Consider the following 6,747-nt stretch of genomic DNA (forward strand, 5'->3'; position numbering starts at 1 on the left):
TTTTAAAAATGCTTCGGAACTCTTCCATTGTTGTCGGAATTCCGCTGACGCTTAAAATTTCTTCAAAACTGTTCCATTGTTCTCGGAATTCCGCTGAAGTTTAAGAATGCTTCAGAACTCTTCCATTGTTCTCAGAATTCTGCTGAAGTATAAAAATGCTTCGGAACTCTTCCATTGTTCTCGAAATTCCGCTGACGCTTAAAATTGCTTCACAACTCTTCTATTGTTCTCGGAATTCCGCTGACATTTAAAAATGCTTCGGAACTCTTCCATTGTCCTCGGAATTCCGCTGAAGTTTAAAAATGCTTCGGAACTCTTCCATTGTTCTCGGAATTCCGCTGATGCTTAAAAATGCTTCACAACTCTTCCATTGTTCTCGGAATTCCGCTGACTTTTAAAAATGCTTCGGAACTCTTCGATTGTTCTCGGAATTCCGCTGACGCTTAAAAATGCTTCACAACTCTTCTATTGTTTTCAGAATTCCGCTGACTTTTAAAAATGCTTCAGAACTCTTCCATTGTTCTCGGAATTCCGCTGACTTTTAAAAATGCTTCGGAACTCTTCCATTGTTCTCGGAATTCCGGTGAAGTTTAAAAATGCTTCGGAACGCTTACATTGTTCTCAGAATTCCGCTGAAGTTTAAACATGCTTTGGTACCCTTCCATTGTTCCCGGAATTCTGCTGACTTTTAAAAATGCTTCGGAACTCTTCCATTGTTCTCGGAATTCCGCTGACTTTTAAAAATGCTTCGGAACTCTTCCATTGTTCTCGGAATTCCGCTGAAGTTTTGAAGTTTAAAAATGCATCGGAATTCTTCCATTGTTCTCGGAATTCCGCTGACGCTTAAAAATGCTTCACAACTCTTCTATTGTTCTCAGAATTCCGCTGACTTTTAAAAATGCTTCAGAACTCTTCCATTGTTCTCGGAATTCCGCTGACGTTTAAAAATGCTTCGGAACTCTTCCATTGTTCTCGGAATTCCGCTGATGCTTAAAAATGCTTCACAACTCTTCCATTGTTCTTGGAATTCTGCTGAAGTTTAAAAATGCTTCGGAACTCTTCCATTGTTCTCAGAATTCCGCTGACATTTAAAAATGCTTCGGAACTCTTCCATTGTTCTCGGAATTCCGCTGACATTTAAAAAGGCTTCAGAACTCTTCCATTGTTCTCGGAATTCCGCTGACGTTTAAAAATGCTTCACAACTCTTCCATTGTTCTCGGAATTCTGCTGAATTTTAAAAATGCTTCAGAACTCTTCCATTGTTCTCGGAATTCCGCTGACATTTAAAAATGCTTCGGAACTCTTCCATTGTTCTGGTATTCCGCTGACGTTTAAAAATGCTTCACAACTCTTCCATTGTTCTCGGTATTCCGCTGACTTTTAAAAATGCTTCAGAACTCTTCCATTGTTCTCGGAATTCCGCTGAAGTTTAAGTATGCTTCGGAACTCTTCCATTGTTCTCGGAATTCTGCTGAAGTTTAAAAATGCTTCGGAACTCTTCCATTGTTCTCGGAATTCTTCTGAAGTTTTGAAGTTTACAAATGCTTCGGAATTCTTCCATTGTTCTCGGAATTCCGCTGACGCTTAAAAATGCTTCACAACTCTTCTATTGTTCTCAGAATTCCGCTGACTTTTAAAAATGCTTCGGAACTCTTCGATTGTTCTCGGAATTCCGCTGACGCTTAAAAATGCTTCACAACTCTTCTATTGTTTTCAGAATTCCGCTGACTTTTAAAAATGCTTCAGAACTCTTCCATTGTTCTCGGAATTCCGCTGACTTTTAAAAATGCTTCGGAACTCTTCCATTGTTCTCGGAATTCCGGTGAAGTTTAAAAATGCTTCGGAACGCTTACATTGTTCTCAGAATTCCGCTGAAGTTTAAACATGCTTTGGTACCCTTCCATTGTTCTCGGAATTCCGCTGAAGTTTTGAAGTTTAAAAATGCATCGGAATTCTTCCATTGTTCTCGGAATTCCGCTGACGCTTAAAAATGCTTCACAACTCTTCTATTGTTCTCAGAATTCCGCTGACTTTTAAAAATGCTTCAGAACTCTTCCATTGTTCTCGGAATTCCGCTGACGTTTAAAAATGCTTCGGAACTCTTCCATTGTTCTCGAAATTCCGCTGACGCTTAAAATTGCTTCGCAACTCTTCTATTGTTCTCGGAATTCCGCTGACTTTTAAAAATGCTTCGAAACTCTTCCATTGTTCTCGGAATTCCGCTGAAGTTTAAGAATGCTTCGGAACTCTTCCATTGTTCTCAGAATTCTTCTGAAGTTTAAAAATGCTTCGGAACTCTTCCATTGTTCTCGGAATTCTTCTGAAGTTTTGAAGTTTACAAATGCTTCGGAATTCTTCCATTGTTCTCGGAATTCCGCTGACGCTTAAAAATGCTTCACAACTCTTCTATTGTTCTCAGAATTCCGCTGACTTTTAAAAATGCTTCGGAACTCTTCCATTGTTGTCGGAATTCCGCTGACGCTTAAAATTTCTTCAAAACTGTTCCATTGTTCTCGGAATTCCGCTGAAGTTTAAGAATGCTTCAGAACTCTTCCATTGTTCTCAGAATTCTGCTGAAGTATAAAAATGCTTCGGAACTCTTCCATTGTTCTCGAAATTCCGCTGACGCTTAAAATTGCTTCACAACTCTTCTATTGTTCTCGGAATTCCGCTGACATTTAAAAATGCTTCGGAACTCTTCCATTGTCCTCGGAATTCCGCTGAAGTTTAAAAATGCTTCGGAACTCTTCCATTGTTCTCGGAATTCCGCTGATGCTTAAAAATGCTTCACAACTCTTCCATTGTTCTCGGAATTCCGCTGACTTTTAAAAATGCTTCGGAACTCTTCGATTGTTCTCGGAATTCCGCTGACGCTTAAAAATGCTTCACAACTCTTCTATTGTTTTCAGAATTCCGCTGACTTTTAAAAATGCTTCAGAACTCTTCCATTGTTCTCGGAATTCCGCTGACTTTTAAAAATGCTTCGGAACTCTTCGATTGTTCTCCAAATTCCGCTGAAGTTTAAAAATGCTTCGGAACTCTTCCAGTGTTCGCAGAATTCCGCTGACGTTTAAAAATGCTTCGGAAATCTTCCATTGTTTTCAAAATTCCGCTGACGTTTAAAAATGCTTCAGAACTCTTCCATTGTTCTCGGAATTCCGCTGACGTTTAAAAATGCTTCGGAACTCTTCCATTGTTCTCAGAATTCCGCTGAAGTTTAAACATGCTTTGGTACTCTTCTATTGTTCTCGGAATTCTGCTGACTTTTAAAAATGCTTCGGAACTCTTCCATTGTTCTCGGAATTCCGCTGACTTTTAAAAATGCTTCGGAACTCTTCCATTGTTCTCGGAATTCCGCTGAAATTTAAGAATGCTTCAGAACTCTTCCATTGTTCTCGGAATTCTGCTGAAGTTTTGAAGTTTAAAAATGCTTCGGAATTCTTCCATTGTTCTCGGAATTCCGCTGATGCTTAAAAATGCTTCACAACTCTTCTATTGTTCTCAGAATTCCGCTGACTTTTAAAAATGCTTCAGAACTCTTCCATTGTTCTCGGAATTCCGCAGACGTTTAAAAATGCTTCGGAACACTTCCATTGTTCTCGGAATTCCGCTGACGCTTAAAATTGCTTCACAACTCTTCTATTGTTCTCGGAATTCCGCTGACTTTTAAAAATGCTTCGAAACTCTTCCATTGTTCTCGGAATTCCGCTGAAGTTTAAGAATACTTCGGAACTCTTCCATTGTTCTCAGAATTCTGCTGAAGTTTAAAAATGCTTCGGAACTCTTCCATTGTTCTCGGAATTCCGCTGACGCTTAAAAATGCTTCACAACTCTTCCATTGTTCTCGGAATTCTGCTGACTTTTAAAAATGCTTCGGAACTCTTCGATTGTTCTCCAAATTCCTCTGAAGTTTAAAAATGCTTCGGAACTCATCCAGTGTTCGCAGAATTCCGCTGACGTTTAAAAATGCTTCGGAAATCTTCCATTGTTTTCAAAATTCCGCTGACGTTTAAAAATGCTTCAGAACTCTTCCATTGTTCTCGGAATTCCGCTGATGTTTAAAAATGCTTCGGAACTCTTCCATTGTTCTCGGAATTCCGGTGAAGTTTAAAAATGCTTCGGAACGCTTACATTGTTCTCAGAATTCCGCTGAAGTTTAAACATGCTTTGGTACCCTTCCATTGTTCCCGGAATTCTGCTGACTTTTAAAAATGCTTCGGAACTCTTCCATTGTTCTCGGAATTCCGCTGACTTTTAAAAATGCTTCGGAACTCTTCCATTGTTCTCGGAATTCCGCTGAAGTTTTGAAGTTTAAAAATGCATCGGAATTCTTCCATTGTTCTCGGAATTCCGCTGACGCTTAAAAATGCTTCACAACTCTTCTATTGTTCTCAGAATTCCGCTGACTTTTAAAAATGCTTCAGAACTCTTCCATTGTTCTCGGAATTCCGCTGACGTTTAAAAATGCTTCGGAACTCTTCCATTGTTCTCGGTATTCCGCTGACTTTTAAAAATGCTTCAGAACTCTTCCATTGTTCTCGGAATTCCGCTGAAGTTTAAGTATGCTTCGGAACTCTTCCATTGTTCTCGGAATTCTGCTGAAGTTTAAAAATGCTTCGGAACTCTTCCATTGTTCTCGGAATTCTTCTGAAGTTTTGAAGTTTACAAATGCTTCGGAATTCTTCCATTGTTCTCGGAATTCCGCTGACGCTTAAAAATGCTTCACAACTCTTCTATTGTTCTCAGAATTCCGCTGACTTTTAAAAATGCTTCGGAACTCTTCCATTGTTGTCGGAATTCCGCTGACGCTTAAAATTTCTTCAAAACTGTTCCATTGTTCTCGGAATTCCGCTGAAGTTTAAGAATGCTTCAGAACTCTTCCATTGTTCTCAGAATTCTGCTGAAGTATAAAAATGCTTCGGAACTCTTCCATTGTTCTCGAAATTCCGCTGACGCTTAAAATTGCTTCACAACTCTTCTATTGTTCTCGGAATTCCGCTGACATTTAAAAATGCTTCGGAACTCTTCCATTGTCCTCGGAATTCCGCTGAAGTTTAAAAATGCTTCGGAACTCTTCCATTGTTCTCGGAATTCCGCTGATGCTTAAAAATGCTTCACAACTCTTCCATTGTTCTCGGAATTCCGCTGACTTTTAAAAATGCTTCGGAACTCTTCGATTGTTCTCGGAATTCCGCTGACGCTTAAAAATGCTTCACAACTCTTCTATTGTTTTCAGAATTCCGCTGACTTTTAAAAATGCTTCAGAACTCTTCCATTGTTCTCGGAATTCCGCTGACTTTTAAAAATGCTTCGGAACTCTTCCATTGTTCTCGGAATTCCGGTGAAGTTTAAAAATGCTTCGGAACGCTTACATTGTTCTCAGAATTCCGCTGAAGTTTAAACATGCTTTGGTACCCTTCCATTGTTCCCGGAATTCTGCTGACTTTTAAAAATGCTTCGGAACTCTTCCATTGTTCTCGGAATTCCGCTGACTTTTAAAAATGCTTCGGAACTCTTCCATTGTTCTCGGAATTCCGCTGAAGTTTTGAAGTTTAAAAATGCATCGGAATTCTTCCATTGTTCTCGGAATTCCGCTGACGCTTAAAAATGCTTCACAACTCTTCTATTGTTCTCAGAATTCCGCTGACTTTTAAAAATGCTTCAGAACTCTTCCATTGTTCTCGGAATTCCGCTGACGTTTAAAAATGCTTCGGAACTCTTCCATTGTTCTCGGAATTCCGCTGATGCTTAAAAATGCTTCACAACTCTTCCATTGTTCTTGGAATTCTGCTGAAGTTTAAAAATGCTTCGGAACTCTTCCATTGTTCTCAGAATTCCGCTGACATTTAAAAATGCTTCGGAACTCTTCCATTGTTCTCGGAATTCCGCTGACATTTAAAAAGGCTTCACAACTCTTCCATTGTTCTCGGTATTCCGCTGACTTTTAAAAATGCTTCTGAACTCTTCCATTGTTCTCGGAATTCTGCTGAATTTTAAAAATGCTTCAGAACTCTTCCATTGTTCTCGGAATTCCGCTGACATTTAAAAATGCTTCGGAACTCTTCCATTGTTCTGGTATTCCGCTGACGTTTAAAAATGCTTCACAACTCTTCCATTGTTCTCGGTATTCCGCTGACTTTTAAAAATGCTTCAGAACTCTTCCATTGTTCTCGGAATTCCGCTGAAGTTTAAGTATGCTTCGGAACTCTTCCATTGTTCTCGGAATTCTGCTGAAGTTTAAAAATGCTTCGGAACTCTTCCATTGTTCTCGGAATTCTTCTGAAGTTTTGAAGTTTACAAATGCTTCGGAATTCTTCCATTGTTCTCGGAATTCCGCTGACGCTTAAAAATGCTTCACAACTCTTCTATTGTTCTCAGAATTCCGCTGACTTTTAAAAATGCTTCGGAACTCTTCGATTGTTCTCGGAATTCCGCTGACGCTTAAAAATGCTTCACAACTCTTCTATTGTTTTCAGAATTCCGCTGACTTTTAAAAATGCTTCAGAACTCTTCCATTGTTCTCGGAATTCCGCTGACTTTTAAAAATGCTTCGGAACTCTTCCATTGTTCTCGGAATTCCGGTGAAGTTTAAAAATGCTTCGGAACGCTTACATTGTTCTCAGAATTCCGCTGAAGTTTAAACATGCTTTGGTACCCTTCCATTGTTCTCGGAATTCCGCTGAAGTTTTGAAGTTTAAAAATGCATCGGAATTCTTCCATTGTTCTCGGAATTCCGCTGACGCTTA

Source organism: Phyllobates terribilis, unplaced genomic scaffold (assembly GCF_046119375.1).
Source record: "Phyllobates terribilis strain yellow unplaced genomic scaffold, ASM4611937v1 Scaffold_15__1_contigs__length_34870131, whole genome shotgun sequence".
In the NCBI taxonomy this organism is placed as follows: domain Eukaryota; kingdom Metazoa; phylum Chordata; class Amphibia; order Anura; family Dendrobatidae; genus Phyllobates; species Phyllobates terribilis.